Raw genomic sequence first — 24,013 nt, forward strand, 5'->3', positions numbered from 1 at the left:
TAGCCAGAACACGTTGTCTCTCTTAGGCAGTGTTGAGGCTCACTGACAAATCCCTGTTCTTTGCTTATCTTTTTCCTAGATTCTGAGCAGACTGTATATTTTTCATTATTTCCTCAGTCAGGAGACTATGCAGTTTACTTAGTTATAAATTGATTTACATCAACAACATTCACATCCTGAGGATGCAGACAGGTCAACCTGGCTCTTTGAACTCCGTGGTTTTTCTGGACTCAGTTGGATGAACAAGCTGTTCTCCTTGCTGTAGAGTTGGGGAACACTATAACCTCAGGAGTCACTATTGCGGGCAGCTGATTTCACCCATTCTAAATTGATAATGCTTTCCACTTCAGAGAATGTTCTTACTCTCAAGTTCTGGAAGGGTTGTGGCCACTTTGGATCATGAGCCATTATATGGAGCTATTAGCATAATGCATGATTTTTCTGTCCTGTGAATCTATCAATAGCATGAAAAACATCTCTTTGTTCTTCCCTTGTGTTGCTTTCAAAACTTAATATGGATAAGATACTATAGACTACCTGTATCATCCTAGCTAGTAATATTTAAAATTTTCCTTTACAAACTTCTCAGGTCATCATAGCAGGAGACAGATAATATCGGAGATACTTCCTTCCAAACTTTTCACCAAAATACCCATAAAACTATACAAAATATGTGAAAAAGGAAGGATGATATACTGTCAATTTAAGATAGGGAAAGGCTACATGTTGAGGTCCACAGGGAATGTCTGCTAATCTAATTGTCAGTGAGGTGGATTGAGAAATATATTCTTCCTTTTTTTTTTTTTTTTTTTTTTTGAGAGAGAGAGAGAGCATGTGTGAGTGCAAGCACAAGCAAAGGAGGAGCAGGGGCGAAGGGAGAGGGAGAGAGAGAATCTCAAGTAGGCTCCATGCCCAGTGCAGAGCCTGATCAACATGGGGCTCAATCTCATGACCTTGAGCCCATGACCTGAGGCAAAATCAGGAATTGGACACTTAATCAACTGAGTCACCCAGGTGCCCCAAGAAGCATATTCTTTTTTTTTTTTTTTAATTTTTTTAACGTTTATTTATTTTTGAGACAGAGAGAGACAGAGCATGAATGGGGGAGGGTCAGAGACAGGGAGACACAGAATCCAAAGCAGGCTCTAGGCCCTGAGCTGTCAGCACAGAGCCCGACGTGGGCTCGAACTCACGGGTTGTGAGATCAGGACCTGAGCCAAAGTCGGACGCCCAACCAACTGAGCCACCCAAGCACCCCCCAAGAAGCATATTCTTAAATTTACAAAATACATGCCTCATGCACTGAACCCAGCTAGTGCTAAAAGAGAATAAAACACAGAAGTACCTTGTCCCTATCATTTGCCCTCAGCTATTTCAGAATCTTAGAGCTGCACTGGCCAGGAAGGCAAATGGTCCAACTGGGAAGAAACTATCTTCTGAAATAGCCAGAGTCAAATCCAGAGTCATGCCTCCCAACCCAACCTATCAGCTTCTTTCCTTCTATATTCATGTAGAGATATGGCTCCCAGGCAGGAGGTAGATGGAAACAAGCAGAGAATGTTTTGTGTCCTGGAAGGGCTAATTGTGTGATATTATGTGCCATAATAGGGAAGAAGCAAGAAGAAGGCAGGGGACAATGCATACTGGGAAGGCATATGATCTTTTATGTACTGCCCTCTAAAACAGAACAGCAGATTGCCTCTTGGTCTCTCTCTTCTTAGTCAGATAGAATAGGAGAAGCCCCACCCAGAGACCTGGTAGACCCTGAAAACGGAGGTAGGTACTATGTGAGTCAGTTTGCCCTTCAGATCTGCTTTGCTTGTACCCCAGAGGAAAGTGAGGGAATATTAAGTCTCTTCACCAGTACTATCTGTTGGCAAGTGCCAGACTTGAACATACTGTTCTCTTTTCTGTCTATGAAAAGACAGAAAGATGCCCAAAGGGGTCCTAGGAAAAGAATACTGCAAGATAAGAGACAGGTATCTTTTCCATTAAAACTTGAAGCAAGCTTATCTATCTGGAAATAAATTTCTCCAGGAAAGAGAAAAACATGTTAGCAGAAATATTTTTGGTATACTCAGAAAGATGTGAGAAGGCATAGCCACCATGAAATAGGATTCAGGGGCCATCAGGATAAAAAGATTGAGATGAAAGATGATTTGTAAAGGTTGAAACAAATATGCCCAAAGTATAGTAGCAGAATTCAAGCCTGTACTGAAGAGAGTAAATATAGACAAGACTCTACAGAAGGCAAACTGGTAAAGTGGAAGGTAACATAAGGAACAGAATGACCAAGATGAAAATGTTGAGAGAGAAGACAGAAAACACAAATCTTATCTAAGAATTATATTTATTCCCAAAGAAGAAATGGAACAAAATACTGGAAATAATGGTCAAGCATATGTCAGAAGAAAACTTTCCAGAACTGAAGAAGATCTGAGATAACAGACCCAAAGAGAGACATATCTCTTAAAAGGTTTGTGTTTCCAGGTTAAGGAATATTTTAGGCATTTAGACAGAAATGAATAGGTTATTAATAAAATAAACACCCAGCTGGGGTCAGACCTCTCAACCCTAAAGACTAAAAGACTGTTCTAGAAGATAAGGTTGTCTCTTAAGAACATCATATTCACCCAAAGAGAGATTTATGTGCAAAGACCGTAGAAATTCATTTCTAGATTTACAAGGAAGTAGAAAATCCAGCCCACATGGTCCGTTCTATAAAAAAATGTATTTCAATTTGAAGTCCAATTGATCAACAGGTAAGTTTGTATGAGGGCACACACACAGAAAAGTACAAAATGACTTTCAGTGAGCAATTGGAAATTATTAAAAATATTTTTAGGGGTGCCTGGGTGGCCTAGTCAGTTGAGCATCTGACTCTTGATTTTGGCTCAGGTCAGGATCCTGAGTGCTGCATGTGAAACCTCCTTGAGATTCTCTCTTCCTCTCTGCCCTTCTCCCCACTCACGTGTTCCCCCCCCCTCTCTCTCAAATAAAAATTAAAAATTTAAAGTTTTGAATATGATTACAAAACTATACACAAAAACTAATACCTATTGCTGAAAAAAGATTTACGTAGGTCTGAAAACCTTAAATTAGATGAACAGAGATTGATAAAAGAGGAAGTAGGACTGTATTCCAAGTTTTCCACAGCAAGCGGGTATCTTTTCTACAATTAGGGAGAAAATATAAAATGTTATTATTTAATGTGAGTTAATGTTTTCTCTGAGTGAGTGATTTTAGTTTGAAAATTCTCCAGGAGAATGCTTTTCAAGCCAGCTTATCTCTAAAACTGAAATTATTATAGGATCAGATGGGCCATGTATCTGACTTCAGTTGGCAGTGAAGGAAATCCTAATAAGCTGAAGCTTTAAGAAACTACATCAGGAGACAAGATATATAAATGGTTTTCTTTCTTTCTGTATATATATTTTTTTCAAGTGAAGAACACTGCTTGCATCAGTGAAAGCCATATGCAGTGGTAACTACAACTAGGTTGACTTTGGTGGGCTGAATTTTCTCACTGGACATGTTGGTCAGAAAAGATTCTTTACTGCTTATAAGAGTTTGCTCAGAAACTCATGAGTTGCAGTTGAACCAATGTAAGAACTTTTAAGTAAGTTTTTCTCTGTGGTTTTTGGCTTTTGTTGAAGTTTTGATCTGAAGTGACAGGGAAGAGGAATCTTATGAATTTTTACATATCCTCTTCTTTGTAGAATGAGTATGGGAATGAGAAACTGGAAATTACGACTATGATGAATGTATGAAATAATTGTGACTTTTAAAAAATACTAAAGCTTGGTCTAAATCATTATCTTTCCCAATTTTTACTGTGCTGTTTATCTTTGCAGAATATGTCTATACTAACTATGGTTGTTGTTATTTTTTTAACGTTTATTTATTTTGAGAGAGATAGAGCATGAGTGAAGGAGGGGAAGAAAGAAAGGGAGACACAGAATCTGAAGCAGACTCCAGGCTCTGAGCTGTCAGCACATAGCCTGATGCGGGGCTTGAACCCACAAACTGTGAGATCATGACCTGAGCTCAAGTTGGACACTTAACCAACTGAGCCGCTCAGGCACCCCCTAACCATGGTTATTAAAGGGAAAAAAAGTGCTGGAAGAGATTTGGAGAAAATCCATAATATTGTGGTGTAAATATTTGGTTACTTGGGGAAATCTTGCTGCTACCTAATTTTTAATAAAAACAGAAGACCCAGTTCTTGGCCAGGATAAAATTAACAACCTTCCCTGCCCTGTAATTCTCAAAAATTTCTTTAAAAAAAAAGAATTACATTTGATTTTTTTAATATGAAACTTACTGTCAAATTGGTTTCCATACAACACCCTGTGCTCATCCCAACAGGTGCCCTCCTCAATACCCATCACCCACTCTCCCCTCCCTGCCACCCTCCAACAACCCTCAGTTTGTTCTCAGTTTTTTAAAAAATTTTTTAATGTTTATTTGTTTCTGAGACAGAGAGAGAGAGACAGAGCATGAGTGGGGGAGGGGCAGAGAGAGAGGGGGACACAGAATCTGAAGCAGTCTCCAGGCTCTGAGCTGTCAGCACAGAGCCCGATGCGGGGCTCGAACTTGCAGACGGTGAGATCATGACCTGAGCCGAAGCCGGGCGCTCAACTGACAGAGCCACCCAGGCTCCCCAGTTTGTTCTCAGTTTTTACGAGTCTTTTATGTTTTGGCTCCCTCCCTCTCGAACCTATTTTTTTTCCCTTCCCCTCCCCCATGGTCTTCAGTTAAGTTTCTCAGGATCCACATAAGAGTGAAAACATATGGTATCTGTCTTTCTCTGTATGACTTATTTCACTTAGCATAACACTCTCCAGTTCCATCCACATTGCTACAAAAGGCCATATTTCATTCTTTCTCATTGCCACGTAATATTCCATTGTGTATATAACACAATTTCTTTATCCACTCATCAGTTGATGGGCATTTAGGCTCTTTCCATAATTTGGCTATTGTTGAGAGTGCTGCTATGAACATTGGGGTACAAGTGCCCCTATGCATCAGCACTCCTGTATCCCTTGGGTAAATTCCTAGCAGTGCTACTGCTGGGTCATAGGGTAGATCTATTTGTAATTTTTTGAGGAACCTCCACATTGTTTTCCAGAGCGGCTGCACCAGTTTGCATTCGCACCACAGTGCAAGAGGGTTCCCATTTCTCCACATAGTCTCCAGCACCTATAGTCTCCTGATTTGTTCATTTTAGCCACCCTGACTGGCGTGAGGTGGTATCTGAGTGTGGTTTTGATTTGTATTTCCCTGATGAGGAGCAACATCGAGCATCTTTTCATGTGCCTGTTGGCCATCTGGATGTCTTCTTTAGAGAAGTGTCTATTCATGTTTTCTGCCCATTTCTTCACTGGATTATTTGTTTTTCGGGTGTGGAGTTTTGTGAGTTCTTTATAGATTTTGGATACTAGCCCTTTGTCCGATATGTCATTTGCAAATATCTTTTCCCATTCCGTTGGTTGCCTTTTAGTTTTGTTAATTGTTTCCTTTGCAGTGCAGAAGCTTTTTATCTTCTTGAGGTCCCAATAGTTCATTTTTGCTTTTAATTCCCTTGCCTTTGGGGATGTGTCAAGTAAGAAATTGCTATGGCTGAGGTCAGAGAGGTTTTTTTCCTGCTTTCTCCTTTAGGGTTTTGATGGTTTCCTGTCTCACATTCAGGTCCTTCATCCATTTTGAGTTTATTTTTGTGAATGGTGTAAGAAAGTGGTCGAGTTTCATTCTTCTGCATGTTGTTGTCCAGTTCTCCCAGCACCATTTGTTAAAGAGACTTTTTTTCCATTGGATATTCTTTCCTGCTTTGTCAAAGATTAGTTGGCCATACTCCAATTCTGGAGTCTCTATTCTATTCCATTGGCCTATGTGTCTGTTTTTGTGCCACATACCATGCTGTCTTGATGATTATAGCTTTGTAGTAGAGGCTAAAGTCTGGGATTGTGATGCCTTCTGCTTTGGTCTTCTTCTTCAATATCACTTTGCCTATTCGGGGTCTTTTGTGGTTCCATACAAATTTTAGGATTGCTTGTTCTAGCTTTGAGAAGAATGCTGGTGCAATTTTGATTGGGATTTCATTGAATGTGTAGATTGCTTTGGGTAGTATTGATATTTTAACAATATTTATTCATCAATCCATGAGCACGGAATGTTTTTCCATTTCTTTATATCTTCTTCAATTTCCTTCATAAGCTTTCTATAGTTTTCAACATACAGATCTTTTACATCTTTGGTTAGGTTTATTCCTCAGTATTTTATGATTCTTGGTACAATTGTGAATGGGATCAGTTTCTTTATTTGTCTTTCTGTTGCTTCATTATTAGTGTATAAGAATGCAGCTGATTTCTGTACATTAATTTTGTATCCTACGACTTTGCTGAATTTATGTATCAGTTCTAGGAGACTTTTGATGGAGTCTATCGGGTTTTCCATGGATAGTATCATGTCATCTGGAAAAAGTGAAAGCTTGACTTCATCTTTGCCGATTGTGATGCCTTTGATTTCCTTTTGTTGTCTGATTGCTGATGCTAGCACTTCCAACACTATGTTAAACAACAGCAGTGAGAGTGGACATCCCTGTCGTGTTCCTGATCTCAGGGGGAAAGCTCTCAGTTTTTCCCCATTGAGGATGATATCAGCTGCGGGCTTTTCATAAATGGCTTTAGTGATGCTTAAGTATGTTCCTTCTATCCCAACTTTCTCGAGGGGTTTTATTAAGAAAGGATGGTGAATTTTGTCAAATGCTTTTTTCTGCATCTATTGACAAGATCATATGGTTCTTATCTTTTCTTTTATTAATGTGATGGATCACATTGATTGATTTGCTAATGTTGAACCAGCCCTGCAGCCCAGGAATGAATCCCCCTTGATCATGGTGAAGAATTCTTTTTATATGCTGTTGAATTCGATTTGCTAGTATCTTATTGAGAATTTTTGCATCCATATTCATCAGGGATATTGGCCTGTAGTTCTCTTTTTTTACCGGGTCTCTGTCTGGTTTAGGAATCAAAGTAATGCTGGCTTCATAGAATGAGTCTAAAAGTTTTCCTTCCCTTTCTATTTTTTGGAACAGCTTGAGAGGGATAGGTATTATCTCTGCTTTTAATGTCTGGTAGAATTCCCTAAGGAAGGTATCTGGTCCTGGACTCTTATTTGTTGGGAGATTTTTGAAAACTGATTCAATTTCTTCGCTGGTTATGGGTCTGTTCAAATTATCTGTTTCTTCCTGTTTGAGTTTTGTAAGTGTGTGGGTGCTTAGGAATTTGTTCATTTCTTCCAGGTTGTCCAGTTTGTTGGCATATAATTTTTCATAGTATTCCCTGATAATTGCTTGTATTTCTGAGGGATTGGTTGTAATAATTCCATTTTCATTCCTGATTTTATCTATTTGGGTTAGCTCCCTTTTCTTTTTGAGAAGCCTGGCTAAAGGTTTATCCATTTTGTTTATTTTTTCAAAAAACCAACTCTTGGTTTCATTGATCTGCTCTACAGTTTTTTTAGATTCTATATTGTTTATTTCTGCTCTGATCTTTATTATTTCTCTTCTTCTGCTGGGTTTGGGGTGTCTTTGCTGCTCTGCTTCTATTTCCTTTAGGTGTGCTGTTAGATTTTGTGTTTGGTATTTTTCTTGTTTCTTGAAATAGGTCTGGACTGCAATGTATTTTCCTCTCAGGACTGCCTTCACTGCACCCAAAGCGTTTGGATTGTTGTATTTTCATTTTAATTTGTTTCCATATATTGTTTAATTATTTCTCTAATTGCCTGCTTGACCCATTCATTCTTTAGTAGGGTGTTCTTTAACCTCCATGCTTTTGGAGGTTTTCTAGACTTTTTCCTGTGGTTGATTTCAAGTTTCATAGCATTGTGGTCTGAAAGTGTGCATGGTATAATCTCAGTTCTTTTATACTTATGTAGGGCTGTTTTGTGACCCAGTATGTGATCTTTCTTGGAGAAGGTTCCATGTACACTCGAGAAGAAAGTATATTCTGTTGCTTTGGGATGCAGAGTTCTAAATATATCTGTCAAGTCTATCTGATCCAATGTATCATTCAGGGCCCTTGTTTCTTTATTGATCCTATGTCTAGATGATCTATCCATTGTTGTAAGTGGAGTATTAAAGTCCCCTGAAGTTACCACATTCTTATCAATAAGATTGCTTATGTTTGTGATTAATTGTTTTATATATTTGAGGGTTCCCGTATTTGGCGCATAGACATTTATAATTGTTAGCTCTTCCTGATGGATAGACCATCTCATTATTATATAATGCCCTTCTTCATCTCTTGTTACAGCCTTTAATTTAAAGTCTAGTTTGTCTGACATAAGTATGGCTACTCCAGCTTTCTTTTGATAGATAGTTCTCCATCCCCTCACTTTCAATCTGAAGGTGTCCTCAGGTCTAAAATGAGTCTCTTGTAGACAGCAAATAGATAGGTCTTGTTTTTTTATCCATTCTGATACCCTATGTCTTTTGGTTGGAGCATTTAGTCCATTTACATTCAGTGTTATTATTGAAAGATATGGGTTTAGAGTCATTGTGATGTCTGTAGGTTTCATGCTTATAGTGATGTATCTGGTACTTTGTGGTCCTTGCAACATTTCACTCACAGAATCCCCCTTAGGTTCTCTTGTAGGGCTGGTTATGAATTCCTTCAGTTTTTGTTTGTTTGGGAAGACCTTTATCTCTCCTTCTATTCTGAATGACAGACTTGCTGGATAAAGGATTCTTGGCTGCATATTTTTTCTGTTCATCACATTGAAGATTTCCTGCCATTCCTTTCTGGCCTGCCAAGTTTCAGTAGATAGGTCTGCCACTAGTCTTATAGGTCTCCCTTTATAAGTTAGAGCCTGTTTATCCTTAGCTGCTTTCAGATTTTTCTCTTTATCCTTGTATTTTGCCAGTTTCACTATGATATATTGTGCAGAAGATCAATTCATGTTAAGTCTGAAGGGAGTTCTCTGTGCCTCTTGGATTTCAATGACTTTTTTCCTTCCCTAGATCAGGGAAGTTCTCAGCTATGATTTGTTCAAGTACACCTTCAGCCCCTTTCTCTCTCTCTCTTCCTCTTCTGGAATTCTTATGATATGGATATTTTTCTGCTTGATTGCATCCCTTAGTTCTCTAATTCTCCCCTCATACTCCTGGAATTTTTTATCTCTAATTTTCTTAGCTTCCTCTTTTTCCATAATTTTATCTTCTAATTCACCTCTTCTCTCCTCTGCCTCTTCAATCCGAGCTGTGATCATCTCCATTTTATTTTGCACCTCACTTATAGCATTTTTTTTAGCTCCTCATGACTATTTCTTAGTCCTTTGATCTCTGTAGCAATAGATTCTCTGCTGTCCTCTATACTTTTTCAAGCCCAGCGATTAATTTTATGACTATTATTCTAAATTCTTGTTCCATTATATTGCTTAAATCGGTTTTGATCAATTCATAGCTGTCGCTACTTCCTGGAATTTCTTTTGAGGGGAGTTCTTCCATTTCATCACCTTGGGTAGTCCCTGGGGTGGCGCCAAACTGCAGGGCACTTCCCCTGTGCTGTCGGGAGTAACTTGTGTTGGTGTGTGGGGCTGCAGTCAGACCCTATGTCTGTCCCCAGCCCACCGCTGGGGCCACAGTCAGACTGGTGTATACCTTATCTTCCCCTCTCCCAGGGGCAGGACTCACTGTGGAGTGGTGTAGCCTCTGTCTGGGCTACTTGCACACTGCCAGGCTTGTGGTGCTGCTTTGATGGGATCTGGCATATTAGCCAGGGTGGATCTGCAAAGTGCACAGGGGCAGGAGGGGCAGACTTAGCTCACTTTGCCTGTGGTGGTCCCCTGTGGGAGGGACCCTGCAGCACCACAAAGGAGGCAGCCCCATTGGAGGGATGAATCCACAGAAGCCCAGGGTTGGGAGTTTCTGCAGTGCAAGCAAGTTCAGTGATGGGAACTGGTTCCCTTTGGAATTTTGGCTGGGGGATGGGAGAGGGAGATATTGCTTTCCACACCTTTGTTCCGTGCTGAGCTGAGCTCTGTCTTCTGGAGCTCAACAACTCTCTCTCCCGGCATCCTCTCGCCCTCCTCACTCTCCGAGAGCAGAGCTGTTGACTATTAACATTCCAGATGTTAAGTCCCTCTGGCTGTCAGAACTCACTCACTCTGGCCCCTCTGCTTTTGCAAGCCAGATTTCGGGAGCTCTGCCTCGCTGCATGGGCTCCCCCTCCACTGCCCTGAGTCCCTCCTACCAGTCCTTGTAGCATGCACCACCTCTCCGCCCTTCCTACCCTTTTCTGTGGGCCTCTTGTCTACGCTTGGTTCTGGAGAGTCCCTTCTGCTAGTCTTCTGGCAGTTTTCTGGGATATTTAGGCAGATGTGGGTGGAATCTAAGTGATCAGCAGGATAAGGTGAGTCCAACATCCTCCTACGTCACCCTCTCCCCCCCTCGTTCCTCCAAAATTTCTAATTAATTTTGTCACTGATTGCTGACAGCTTCCCTGTGGCTTCTCAACTGTAAATGTTTCAAGCACGTAGAGGATGGATGTAGTAAGGTTAACAGAAAATCACCTAGGGACATTTGTAGACTATGAATTGTCCCAAACCATTCATCATTGTGCTCAAAAGGGTTTGTTTAGCATGTATTTGTGCACTGTACAAACATGGTGCAAGTCTTGCAGGGTAGGGATTTTGAAAGATGTGTAATATCAATGTCTACAAGCGCCAACCAACAGTTGTGATAACTTACAGTGCACACAGACTCCACTAGTTGTGCAGAAGACACAGAATAAATATGAATCTCAGTCTCTGCTCTCAAAGGAATGGAAAGCTTGTTGGGGAGACCATCATAACACAAATGAAATGATTAGCCAACAGTCAAGTGTAAAGATGAGTTATATTGTCTTCCCGTATCTGTGTTTGTTTATTCCTCTGTAAATGAGGAATAATAAAACTACTTCTCCCAGGAGGGCCTGGTACACATGAAGTACTCAGTAGAAGTTAGCCCATCGTGACTGTTATTTATATTATTACTAATTTGTAAATGTGATAGAAGGTCAGAGAAAGAAGTGATCAGTGTGTGCTGAAACAGCGAAGAAAATTTACTTAAATAATTGCAATTTGAGCTGGGCCTTTGAATGATGGGTAAAATCTAGTGAGATGGTGACCTGAGCAATGCAGATGTCACCTGAGGCGGGAAAATGGTAGCTGTGGGGGCATGTGGGTTGCTGCCTCTCTAGTTAAGATAACAGCCTGACTGGTTCAGTGGGTGTGTGTTGGTCTTTTGGGATTTGTGGGAAAGAAAATTGACTAGATAGGGTGGGGAAAGATTATGGAGGCTTTACAAGTCAGGCAAAGGAGTTTGGGTTGTGAGATGATCAGCAATGAATTGTTTAAATTTGAGTGAAAGTGGGGGTCAGGACAGTTGGAAAGAGTGGATTGCTGAAGTCAGGGAGGTAAGAGAAGGCTGTTAAAACAGCCCAGTTGAGCAGTAATCAGGGCTGGGTTAGCAGAATGGGGAGTCAGATACAGCCAAGGAACTATGGAAGAAGTAGTGACAAGCTGGGGGAAAACAGCAGAGCAATGGAAGACAAGACTATGTTTTGAGATCTGGTGCCACATTTTCTGAGCCCAGCATCAGGATGCAAGGTTGACACATACATGTGTGTTTATAGAACGATTGAGGTGGAATAATTGAAAATGTCACTGAAAATGCAACTTATGAGAACCCTAAGTTTATGGCCAGGCAGAGAACAAAGACCAATAATAAATTGGGAAAGAATATGAAGAGAAGGGTGTCTGTCCTCTTCGATGTTCTTTTTGCTTCTATCTATTATGTGTCTGTATTCCTGCTGTATAGAAAATTAAGACCTAGGAAGCAACTGTTGGTTTAAAAACCCAGAACTGTAATAATCTATTTTGCATATGTGTATCCTCCATTAGTGCATGTGGTGCCTGAGGGTAAGAAAGCATTGTGTTCACATATATCAGTTGGGATGTCTGGTGTCCTACCAGGACCTAGGTGCAGATCCTGACACTAACGCCCCTGAGTGAGTTACTCAACCTCTCTGTGCTTTAGCGCTTTCATGGTTAAAATGGAATAATAGGGGCACCTGGGTGGCTCAGTCGGTTGAGCGGCCGACTTCAGCTCAGGTCATGATCTCGCGGTCCGTGAGTTCCAGCCCCGAGTCGGGCTCTGGGCTGACAGCTCGGAGCCTGGAGCCTGCTTCAGATTCTGTGTCTCCCTCTCTCTCTGACCCTCCGCCTTTCATGCTCTGTCTCTCTCTGTCTCAAAAATAAATAAAAAAATGTTTTTTAAAAATGGAATAATAATAGTATCTACCTCACAGTGATATTGTGAGGCATATGAGAGATAATACATGCTAAATGCTTAGAACAGTGCCTGGTGAGTGTGAGATGTTATCTGGGAGGAGATGTGGTAGTGGTGTGTTGTGGTATACTGGTGAAGGTGACAGTTCACTTCAACCCAGTAGTGGTCAGGAGACAATCTCCAACCAGTATGTTGAAAGTGTGACTGTCGAAGATGATCTTGTGAAACCACGTGCATGATGCTGTGCAAGTAAAGAGCAAATATCGGGGGGCCCTGGGGTCACCTCCTAGGGCCAGTGTCTTAAGTTTCAGAGTGTTACCTTGATTCATCATTCATACAATGAGCACTTAATTAAAACAATGCTATGTGGATTGCATTCTTATACACACAGCACTTGAAAGGCAAGAATGAAAATACTAGGTACCTACTATTTGTAAAAGTATAAGCTATAAAAGACACAAACACTTCATAAGTTAATATCACTTGAATTTCAGGTTGAGCTCCCTTAGATCACGTTTTCCCTGGTCAAACAAGTTGGCTTTTATTGTAGCTCTTGCACTGTAGACAAGCTATATCTTAGGTCCTGAAAAGTGGCGAGATTACAATAAACATGTAGGGTCAAAGGAGAACTCCCAGTCACTTGACTGAAAACTGGAAAGAATTAGAGTGTTTTCTGGCATGGGGGCTCCTCCAAGTGCTTTCTGGAGTGGACCATTCAGCCAGTAAATCAGTAACAGAGATTAGAGCATATGCAGAACTGGCCCTTTAGTTGTTCCGGGAACTGGCCCTAATTTGTATTAGGTTTTATTTTGTTTGTCCAGATCATACTTTATAACTGCATTTTCCCTTGGGTGTACCTGAGAGCAAGCAGTATGATGCTGGGAACCACAGCTCATGCCATTTTTCAAAGGAGTTGGATGTTTTAGGGATTGGAGAATGGGGATCATTTTAGTATAGAAAAGAAAAACATGTCTAGCAAAAGATGACAATCTGAACTTGATTAGTGCTTTTCATGACATAAAAGAGATGCTGCCTCCAATAGAATTATCTGGCTTTACCTACTTTGGGCTCAAATCCAGATGTTCCCTAGAGCTATTTGCTGACCGCCTGAAATGTTGACTGGGGCTTATGTCATGGCACATGGGCAGGATGCAGCCCCTTTTTCTGGAGCCAGCCCTGGCACATGGTGTCATGGAGACTGCAGAAGCCCACACCCACCTTTGGCTGCAGGCCAGTACTCTCTCCAGGGCCAGTGGAGAGGATCCTCATTTCATGTTTCTAGAACAAACTTGAAGGGCAGCAGAGCAGGCTGAAAGAAAGGCTCTGTAGGTATTTCTATGCCCTGTTTTTACCAGGGAGTCAGAATTGTGTTTTTCTCCATCTCTGCTCACTGTGAATCACTGGGAACAGTAAACTTTAGGAATGCCACATTCTTTTGAAATGGGAGAATCTGTCTGGAACACAGAAATAGGCATAGTACAACTATACCTGGTGAACAGGGAAATCCAACTGAGGGAGGAACTGTGCCTGTCTAGTTGGTTTTTAATGAATCTAGTGATGTTTCCTCCTGTTCTGGTTTAAAAAATTTTTTGAAAGCTAAATATGTTTAGTCACACACTGGAATACTATTATTATCAATAACAGTTTGGTTTTATAAATGTTCTTTCTTTAAACCATTATCTTCGGGGATTTTTACTGCAAGATTAATTGATTCGTCCAGTAAATACTGATTGCATGTTTTTTAATTCATTAGACACTGTTCTGAACACAGGAGATGTAGTACTGAGGAAGACAGTGGGGCTGTCTGCTCACAAGGCACTTAACATTCTAACTGAGGGCGACGGACAGTACACAAAGGGCAAAGCCAAAAGTCAACAATTTAGAGCTTGTGCTATTTCCATTATACCATGTTGTTTTAACATTTGGGTACCTTAGCACAGTCCCTCAAACATAGAAGACATTCAATAAATCTTTGTTAAAATATGGGAAGAGTGAACATTTCCATTAAAAATTCTTCCTTTATTTTTAACACCAAATCCCAAAATGATGGCCTAGGGTAAGAGGTAAATAAAAACAATAACATTGGCCCTGCTTTATTGAGGAGCTGAACACTGTTTGGAACTATCGAGAAAAACTCAGGACTTGTGTTTGAATTAGAACCCATGCAGGTTTCAATCATGGGAAACATAATCCATTTAGCTTTCTTCAGCAGAATAAAATGTAATACAAGGAATTGAACACATTCAACATTGTCAGAGAGTGAAACCTGACCTCCTAAGGATTGTGAATAAAGTATGAGGAGTCACGGTGCCTGAGGTATCTGATAAATGTGCGAAGAATGATATCAACAAGATGGTGAACTGTGTGGTTCCTGATTTCAGTTCCCCTCATGGGAAGAACAACTAGAAACTCTCCACAGGCAAGACCCTTTTGTGAAGGTCTCAACGTTGTTGGAGAGACTGGAAGAGGGGTTGCTAGGCTGGAACTGCAGGATGATTCCCAGAAGGAATTACTAATCTGACCTGTCAGGAGGAGCCCCTCTGCCTCCTTCTGCTGCAGTCAGGAGCAGGGTATGAATCAGAAGTTCGTTGACTGAACGGTTGACTTCAAGAACACATCCCCTTAGCTGCAATGAAACATTCAGGAAAACTCCACTGCCACCACCAGAACAGCCCCTCATCTGTTACACATCTGGAGACTAGACCCTGGAACACTGCTGCAGAAAAGCTGCCGCCCACACAAACCCGTTTCCAAAAGCAACAGTAGAGGCAGCAGAGGGAAAAGTCCCTCTCTCACATTCGTTTTCCAAATCTGCTACACTTGCATCTAATTGGAGGATTGATTTGCAAACCAAATTCTGGCTGCAAGGAGCCTGGAGAAAGTAATTCTTAGCTTTCCAACCTCTATAGTAGAAAAAAAGTAGAGTGGATGATGGGTGCCAGTTTCTCATATCCACATAGTCTTCCCCCTTTTAACCCAGATGCAATGTTCATCACTTGGCAAAGCAATTTGGAAACTTAAAAATGCAGCCAATGAGGTAAGTTTTTGGTTGACATTAGTCAGATGTAGTTCTCCTCTGAGCAATGAGGAGCTCACCTTCTTGTATGAGAAGCTTCTTGGACCTGTGTTTGTATCATGATGCTTCTGTCCTCAAAGAGAAAAGAATTGAGGATTAGATTATGCCCTGGGAGGTCCTCAGAAGAACCCAGCAGAACCAAGCTTGTGAGCATCAGTGAATGGTAGGCTTTTGAGAAGCCTGAGATCATGGGTCTTAGGAGGCCAACCACTAGCTCCAAGAAGGTGAAAGATGCCTCCAGGCCCTTCCCTTTGCATTGCAGCTCACTCACATGGAAAGTTCATTTGCAGAGTGGGGGCGCCTGGGTGGCTCACTTGGTTAAGCATCTCACTCCTGATCTCAACTCAGGTGAGCCCACTTAAGTTGACTTGACACAAGATTTAGATTAGCTAATACAGACATGAACGTTATACCTCATCCTTCAGAAGTTTGAGCTGAGAAACTTGGCAGCATTTCATGCCAGTTAAGGACACAACCCTTTTTCTTGAGTTCTCAAAGAAAAATTCTGGCTTGACTCTTGGATTTAAATGTGGATGTTTATTAACTTGATTCTCAATCAACAGGTATCTATTTGATATAGGAGCTTATCACCAACCTAGTGTACTCGTGTTTCTTGGATGAGTGCTAGAAGGTCCCCAAGCCACAGATTCCTTCTCTGCATAACATGGGCATTAAAAATAGTCATATCACAGGGAGGTTGGAAGGTTGCATGAGAACACATAAGAAAGCACTTCACATATTTCCTGGCATATATTTAGCACTTGGTCAATGAAAGCTTTGATCCCTTACCTGCATGATTCTCCTCTTGATGGATAGTGTGGTGACCAGATCTGTGTGGGCCACCAAATACACTGCCTCAATCTGTGCCTCCAGATTTCTGCCCATTTCTTTTGAAAAACTGAGGCACTTTAACAAAGGTTATTAGCAGTGATTAATGGTCATTCCAGTGGGAGGAGATTAAGTCCTTTTAGTATGATTTGTTTTACAAGGCAGGGAAGAGTTCCATGTAAAATGGTAAAAATAAAGAAACTGGCATTTACAGGAATACTTTTAGTTGTATAGGAAATTTATTTGTGTAGAAGAACCCCTTTGTGACAATAACTGATAATGATATTTTTTCTTTCTTATTTTAGTCTAAGGTGGTTCCCTAGAGACAGCATGATAGAGGTTACATGGTCCCATGGAAAATCCTGAGAGTAGGACTAAGAAAATCTGTTTTTTATATCTGCCTCCAGCATTTATTAACTGTGTAACCTTCACACAATCACTTAAAGGCTGTCAACTTGAGTTTCTTCATCTGTAAGATGGAAGTAATAATAACCATTTGCCTATTTCCTAGAATCCTGTTGAATGTCAGTGGCATCTGATGCCCCTCCTCTCTAGAATTACCCTGCTGTGAGATCCTATCTTGGCCTATATTATCCCAAGAACATCCCCCCCACCTTCTTCAGACCCACCTTAACCCATGTTCCAATCCCACAGGGCCTTGAAGTAGAGTGAATCATAAAATGTGTGTGAACCTGGCTTGATAAAGCATCCTTCCCAGTTAAACAGATCAACCTCCCCCCCAACTGCCACCTAGAAAACTGAGTAATGGTGCAATTTCAGGAAAATTTGAGCCAAAGGAATTTGGGGAGCTTTATTAGTTGTCTAGGGCTGCCCTAACCAAATACCACAAACTTGAGTGGCTTAAAACAACAGAAATCAAGTCTCTGACAGCTCTAGAGGCTTAGAAGTCTGAAATCAAGGTGTTGGCAAGACCATGGTCTTTCTGAAGGCTCTAGGAAGGAATCTTTCCTTGCCCCTTCCTAGCTTTTGGTGGCTCCTAGGAATTTTGGCATTTCTTTGCTGGTAGCCACATGACTCCAGTCTGTGCAAGTGTTTTCACATGGGTTTCTTCTCTGTGTCTCTGTGTGGCCTCTCTTCTTTCTTATATGGACACCAGTCCTTGGATTTAGGGTTTAATCCAGTATGACCTCATCTTAACTGTATCTGTAAGACCCTATTTCCAAATAAGGTCACATTCTGAGGTCCTGCGTGGACATGAATTTTGGGAAGACACTATTCACCCCACCACAAGGCACCTTTAAATTGTGCCCTAATGGGGTGTATGCTTTCTCAGCAAGGATATCCTTAGATCCAGTATACACGTGTTTGAGGAGCAATGCCACCTTATCATCCTCCATCCCAATCGCACCCCCAACTCAATTCTGTACAAAATTCTTTGCCTGTTGGCTCTCTACCCTAACCACAAACCTGGGTGTCCCCTTGAACTCATCCCTTGCCCTCATTGTTCCCTTCCCCTTATTCCGCCCAGTCACCAAGGCCCATGCATTCTTGGTCTCTCCCCTGTCTTGGTCTTCCAAAGCCAGCCCCAGCTCCTCCAGGCCTGCCTGGGACAAGTATGAGCCTCAAAGCTGCACCCCCTGGCTCTGGTCCCATTCTCCAGTTCCCATTTCCACATTGCCCCCAGAGCCTTTAGAAATGCAAATTTAGGTCATCTCCCATCCCTGCTGACTGGTGACTGCATCTAATCTCTCAGCTGACTTCCAACTCATTCCCTCTCTTACCTGCTCCCAGGCTACTTCACTCCAGTCACACTAAACACCTTGCACTTTCCCAAGCTCACCTGTGCTCTGTGACACAACATGCTGTTCCAGGCTTACCTGACTTCCATCTGGTTACCTTGCAGACTCCCTTTCAGCTCCATCTTCACTTTTTTTGAAGCCATCTCTGATGATTCTCAAGCAGGGTTCCATATACCCTTCTGTGCACATTTGACCCTCCTCATCTGTATGCACAGTTGGCTTACTCCAAGGATTTTCTTCTCTCTCACACTAGGTTCCTTCATGGTGTGTACCTCTCTTCTCCATATTCCAGATATCTGTATCCCAGACACCAAACACAATACGAGGCACATAGTAAGTGGGTCTACGAAATGCTTGTCAAGTGAGTAAAATGAGGTCTTCCAACAGAGTTTAGAACTAGTAAGTGGCCAAATCAGGGCCACTACGTGGCTTATTCATATGTAGTGTGTGGCTCTTTGAGATTTCTAATTTTCACATTAGAGTATTCAACATGTGATTCTCCAGGGTCTACTGAGGTCATGCCGTCTTTTCGTTTAGTGGTGATTGTGTATGTCGCTACAGAAGCATGGGCATTTCCCAGCTGAAGAATGTTGAGATATATATATATATATATATATATATATATATAGATATATATATATATGTTCATATTTTATTTATATGGCTATCTTTTCCTACCTAAGGGGAAAGTCTTCCACAGGTTAACTTCTCTGAGGAGCCCAGAGGGTTTTAACAATGGGAGACATCTGGAAAGCACCTGTAGCCAAGCAGAGGGGTTGCTGAGAAGTGTATCAGTGTGCATCTCAGGAACTGCCTCAAAATTCCTCATCTGATTTTTGCTGCACTGCCTCCTTGAAGTTCCAGGCGTATCTTCAAGCTGGATTGCTTTCTCTCTGGGAGTCTGAATGGACTCAGGAGGGTACCCGGCCACGAACATTAGTGTATGCAGTATGGTACAGCTCGGTAGCAAGGATTCCCGTGTGGAATTGTTCTGTGCACGTGATGCTCTGGACATTTCATTCACTGACTCCATAACATTTATGAAGTTCTCACTGTTTACCTGTTCCTGCATCTGGCACTATGGATATATGGGAAAAAAAAGAAGATGATGATGATGACTAGAATAGCGTGCAAAGGAACCAGATTGTCTTCTTGTACCTTCAGTGGCCCTGGCACCATGCTAATTTTGCTTTCCTGGTCAGTCCAGAGCTTTGCTTATCTGTAGATGTAAACACAGTCTGAAAGTGGTGATCTGGGGGTAGGGATGCTTGTCCTTATGTTGAAGATGCCAGTGATCCCCTTTTTTGTCATTTAACATATATCGTCACATAAGCCCCAAATCTCTGGACTTGCAGCCTTTAAAAAGAATGATGTAATGCTATGTGGATGGCATGGAAGGATGTCCCAGATACAGTATTAAGTGAAGAAAGCAAGTTTCAGAACAGTGTATGTTGTGTGTGTATGAAATATGAAACCATTTTTAGTTTTGCAGTATTGGTTGAAATGCCGTCCGGGGACCGGCGGGATCAGCATTACCCAGGAACCTGTCAGGAATGTGCATTCTTAGGCCTCACCCCTGACCTACTGGATCAGAAACTCTGGGTGTGCAGCTGGCAGCATGACCTCTAGGTGGTTCTGATGCTCGTGCAAGTTGTGGAACCACTGCTCTGCGTGTCCGTTTCTGGAAGAGTTTGCTACTGTGTACAGAGTCCCTCAGGACACTAAGGATGGGTCTGTAATGCCTTTGTAATTCACACAGGGTCCCAGGAAATGAATCACTTATGTTTTATAAGGGATTTTGACTGTATTGTTTCTGAGTCATTGTATTCATGTATGCCTCTTCTTTATGTGTTTATTTTTCATTTTGGGGAGAGCACAAATGGGGGTGGGACAGAGAGGGGAACAGGGGATCTGAAGTGGGCTGTACACTGACAGGCTGACAGCAGTGAGCCTGGTGCAGGGCTCACACTCACAAACTGCGAGATCATGACCTAAGCCGAAGTCGGGCGCTCAACTGACCGAGCTACCCAGGCACCCCTCAGGTGTGCCTCTTCTTTACAAAATCAGTGAAACAAAAAGCCAACGAATTATATGTGCAAAAAAATATTGGCAACCTTATGAAAAAAAAAAAAAAAAAAGAATCCCTGGAGGACTATACCTTCAGCTGGTGCTTCTCAAACTTTAATGTGCATACAGATTACTTAATGGCCTCGATAAAGTACAAGACTGGGTTGAGGCCTGGGGTTCTGCTTATCTAACCCGTTCTAGGCCAAGGTGCTGTTCTGTGGGCCATATTTTGAATAGCAGGCCACTAAGACGTTATCCCCGGTTATCTCTGGAAGGTAGAACTGTGAGGGTCTTCACTTTACATTTCACCTTTGTGCATTATTTGCATTTGTTTTTTAGACAAAGAACTGTATTCTGAGAGAAGAGTAAAGAATTTAAAAATCTTTCACCAGAATTTGCCTTACTTCTACATCCCTGTGTTCTGCAGATTTAACCTTAAAAAAAATTTGTAAGAGTGCGTCAAAAGGAAACTGATTTCTTGTCCCCCTGCATCCCCATGCCACCCAGATCTTTATAGATGTGAATGTTTAAAAGCAATAGAGTTAGGTGTAGGGGGCAGTTGGAAGGCATTCCTATTAGCTAAAATGTTTCAGTGGCAGGCATCAGAAATGTAACTAAAATGGGCTTAAGAAGTTAAAGGAAATTTTTAAGACAGCCAAGGAAAATGCTTCTCTCCCTCATAGCTGAATCCAAGCCTTCAAATGACATTTTCAGGAACCGGTCCCTTGCCATCTCTAAGCTCTGTTTTCCTCTGCAGTGGCTTTATCTTCAGGCCCTCCCTCTTTCTCTAGAATGGCCACCAGAAGCACTAGGCTCTGTTCTACCAGGTTAGCAGCCACAGCCAGGTGAGAAGTCCCCTTCCCTGCTCACGTTCCAGGGATGACGCTCGTTGTGTACGGACCCATCTCTGAATCTATCAGTGACTCCGATTGGCTTGACGTGGCCACATGCCCACTTCTGAAGAAGCCTGGGGGTGGTGTAACCTCATCCGAACCAGCTGAGAGGAAGGGGTGGTTCCCTGAAGGAGAACCAAAACATTGATACTAGGACGAGGTGAAATAGATGTGGAAGTGGAGAGGTAGTGTTCTGTTATTGTGCAGATCTCCAGCCCCGTCTTCTCTTTTGACTTCTTTGGAAGCCAGGTTAAGTGATTTATCCATAGACAGGATAATAAACACTGGAGCCAAGACTTTCCAATTTCTGTCCTTCTGCTCTGTCCCCTCCATGGTGTTACCTCCACCTTCTGGAAAACCAGGAATGAATCAAACACGAAGCTTCTATGACACTTGATTGCCATTGAAATGCCTTTTTAAACACTGCATTTCATGATATTAAACTTAAAGGAATTGTAATTGCACGTCTATCATCTTTGAGGCTCCTCCATTAACTGCCCAGAGTAAGAAAACCACATTCCTTCTGTGATAGTAATCCTTGCTACTCCTTCCCTCGTTGGGGAAACAAGTCAAAGCTTGACAGAGTGTAGCTGCTGATCTACTTGGGAGAAGTTCGAGCCCTAACCAGGTGATCCCATGAGTGAGGTGGGTGCCCTGTGGAAGAGGGGCTCACACCAGCCTCTGATCTTAGTTTGTGGCATATATTATCCCAAGAGCTTGATTAATAGTCTAGACTGGGTCCTCCCTTTGGGCGGGCTGTTGCCCTCCCAATTTTCCCAGGCACAGTGATATCCCTGTGGACAGGTACAGGCATGCATCACAAATCTGGAGGCTCGCCCAAAAAGTATGTCTGCTGTTTGTGAAGGGGCAATGTAGCAATTACCTGTGAGTAATGTAGTGGCAGATCTTCTATGAGAAATTAAAGCTGAAAAAAGAGGGCTTTCCTCTCCTTGAAGGATGTATATTGGCTGAACCAACTCTTGCTTTGAGGACTCTTCCTTCTCCTTTCTCTCAATTCGATCCCTTTCTCCCCAGACATCCTTTCTTAGGCACCCCGCTTTCACAGTCGGCAAGCCATGGGAATAAGAAAGAATTGGCTGGAAGTAAATTGTCTGCTTGCTCATAGCAATTGAAAGTTTTCTTTCGATGCTTCTGGTTCCAGGGGAGGGAGCTGAAGATTAAATCCTGGAGTCTGCCCCATTAGAAGAGCAGCAGCCTGGTTTCTGGTGACTACAGCAGCAGGTAAGAAACGAATGGTTGTTCTTACCTTTTGTTTTACATAAAATATAATTTTAAGGCAGATTTGATGTGACATGTCCGTGTATTAGGCATAGTAGAATCACCAAAAGATTTAAATAATATGGTTTCCATGTGTAAGCCACCCTCGACTAGTGGGAGGATTGGTTCTGCTGGCTGGAGAACCTGTCTCGGGATTTCTTTTGGAGGCAAGCGGTGCCGTGGGTTGTTCCCTAGAGTAGCCATCGTGGTCAGTGCCAGGAAGAAACTCACGTCTTGATGAATTAGACAGCACCTGTGTTCTCTAGATTTTCACTTGCAGTGTGCATATTTACAGGTGTATGTATCCTGTACTCCAGACACACAATCACCTTTGGTAAGAACACTCACGAAAGCACAGATGATGATCTGACCGGAAGATAGGCCCCCTTGGATGCATTCCTATTCTAAGTTTACCAAGAGCCCATCGGTTGACTTCTTAGAAGACAACACCATGCATTTTTTTAGGAGGAAGTTATTAGGAGTGTGAGAAATATTGAATAGGTGTCAGTTGCATTAGTACAGTTACTTGCTCACCCTCTGGATCACAGCAAAAGGCTTTCATGTATTTGGGGGTCATGCACTTCTTTATAAGGAATATAACTTAGTAAAAGTAGACAAGAAACCATAAAGTGAACATGATGAGCTGTTACAGAGTTTGTCATAACCAGTTCCCAAGTGTTGTAAAAGTAAAATATGATGTGTGTGTGATAGGAGGAAGTAATAAAGGGAATATGGAAAGGAACAAAATGGAGTTTTATGAGAATTTTTAGGTCTACTTTTTATTTTTTTATTTAAAAAAAATTTTTTTAAATGTTTATTTAGTTTTGAGACAGAGAGAGACAGAGCATGAATGGGGGAGGGTCAGAGAGAGGGAGACACAGAATCTGAAACAGGCTCCAGGCTCTGAGCTGTCAGCACAGAGCCCGACGCGGGGCTCGAACTCACGGACCACGAGATCATGACCTCAGCCGAAGTCGGCCGCTTAACCGACTGAGCCGCCCAGGCGCCCCAGGTCTACTTTTTAAAAACACACTGAGTTTGTGAGTCAGTAACCAAAGAATCAATTCTCTGAGAAAACGCTTGTGAATGACCAAGTGTCTCTTGTTTGATGGGTGGGGGGGGAGGGGAGAGGGGGAGAGATGGAAAAAGGGAGGAGATACTTTCCTCACCTACTGGGTTGGAGACTGGCTTATTTTAAATGCACCTCAGGGGGTGCCTGGGTGGCTCGGTCAGTTAAGCGGCCGACTTCAGCTCAGGTCATGATCTCACGGTCTGTGAGTTCGAGCCCCGCGTCGGGCTCTGTGCTGACAGCTCAGAGCCTGGAGCCTGTTTCAGATTCTGTGTCTCCCTCTCTCTCTGCCCCTCCCCTGTTCATGCTCTGTCTCTCTCTGTCTCAAAAATAAAAATAAAACGTTAAAAAAAAAATTTAAATGCACCTCAGTAACCACTTATTCTGCAAACAGCACCTTTTGTGTTCTGGGCACTGTGCTGGGCTCAGGACTATATGTGTCATGCTCAGTTTCCTCTTCAGTAACTTTTGCCCACCTCTTGTTAGTGTCACCAACAAACAGACAACCACAGAGTTTAGTGCAATTACTTATCACTGGACTGTTCAGGTGGCCTGGTTACCTGAACCGCTTATGTATCGGTCTGCTAGAAAAATATATATTGTCTTCCAGTTGAAATGACACCCTGTCAAAAAGAAACTTCCTCCTGAGCTTCCTAAAAGCCAGTTCTCTGAGGCCAAGGAATAGTAGAGCACTACTATGAGATTTGT

At 42.1% G+C, this 24,013-nt stretch overlaps 1 long non-coding RNA gene across 1 annotated transcript in view; it reads left to right on the top strand.

Annotated features, from left to right (window-relative positions):
- Positions 1–24,013, top strand: part of LOC123386077 — a 95,066-nt gene that overhangs the window by 67,433 nt on the left and 3,620 nt on the right. Inside the window, exon 3 of the long non-coding RNA XR_006599589.1 lies at positions 22,121–22,200. This is a non-coding gene — a long non-coding RNA (uncharacterized LOC123386077). The remainder of the gene's footprint in view (positions 1–22,120; positions 22,201–24,013) is intronic.

This window comes from Felis catus, chromosome B3 (assembly GCF_018350175.1).
Source record: "Felis catus isolate Fca126 chromosome B3, F.catus_Fca126_mat1.0, whole genome shotgun sequence".
In the NCBI taxonomy this organism is placed as follows: domain Eukaryota; kingdom Metazoa; phylum Chordata; class Mammalia; order Carnivora; family Felidae; genus Felis; species Felis catus.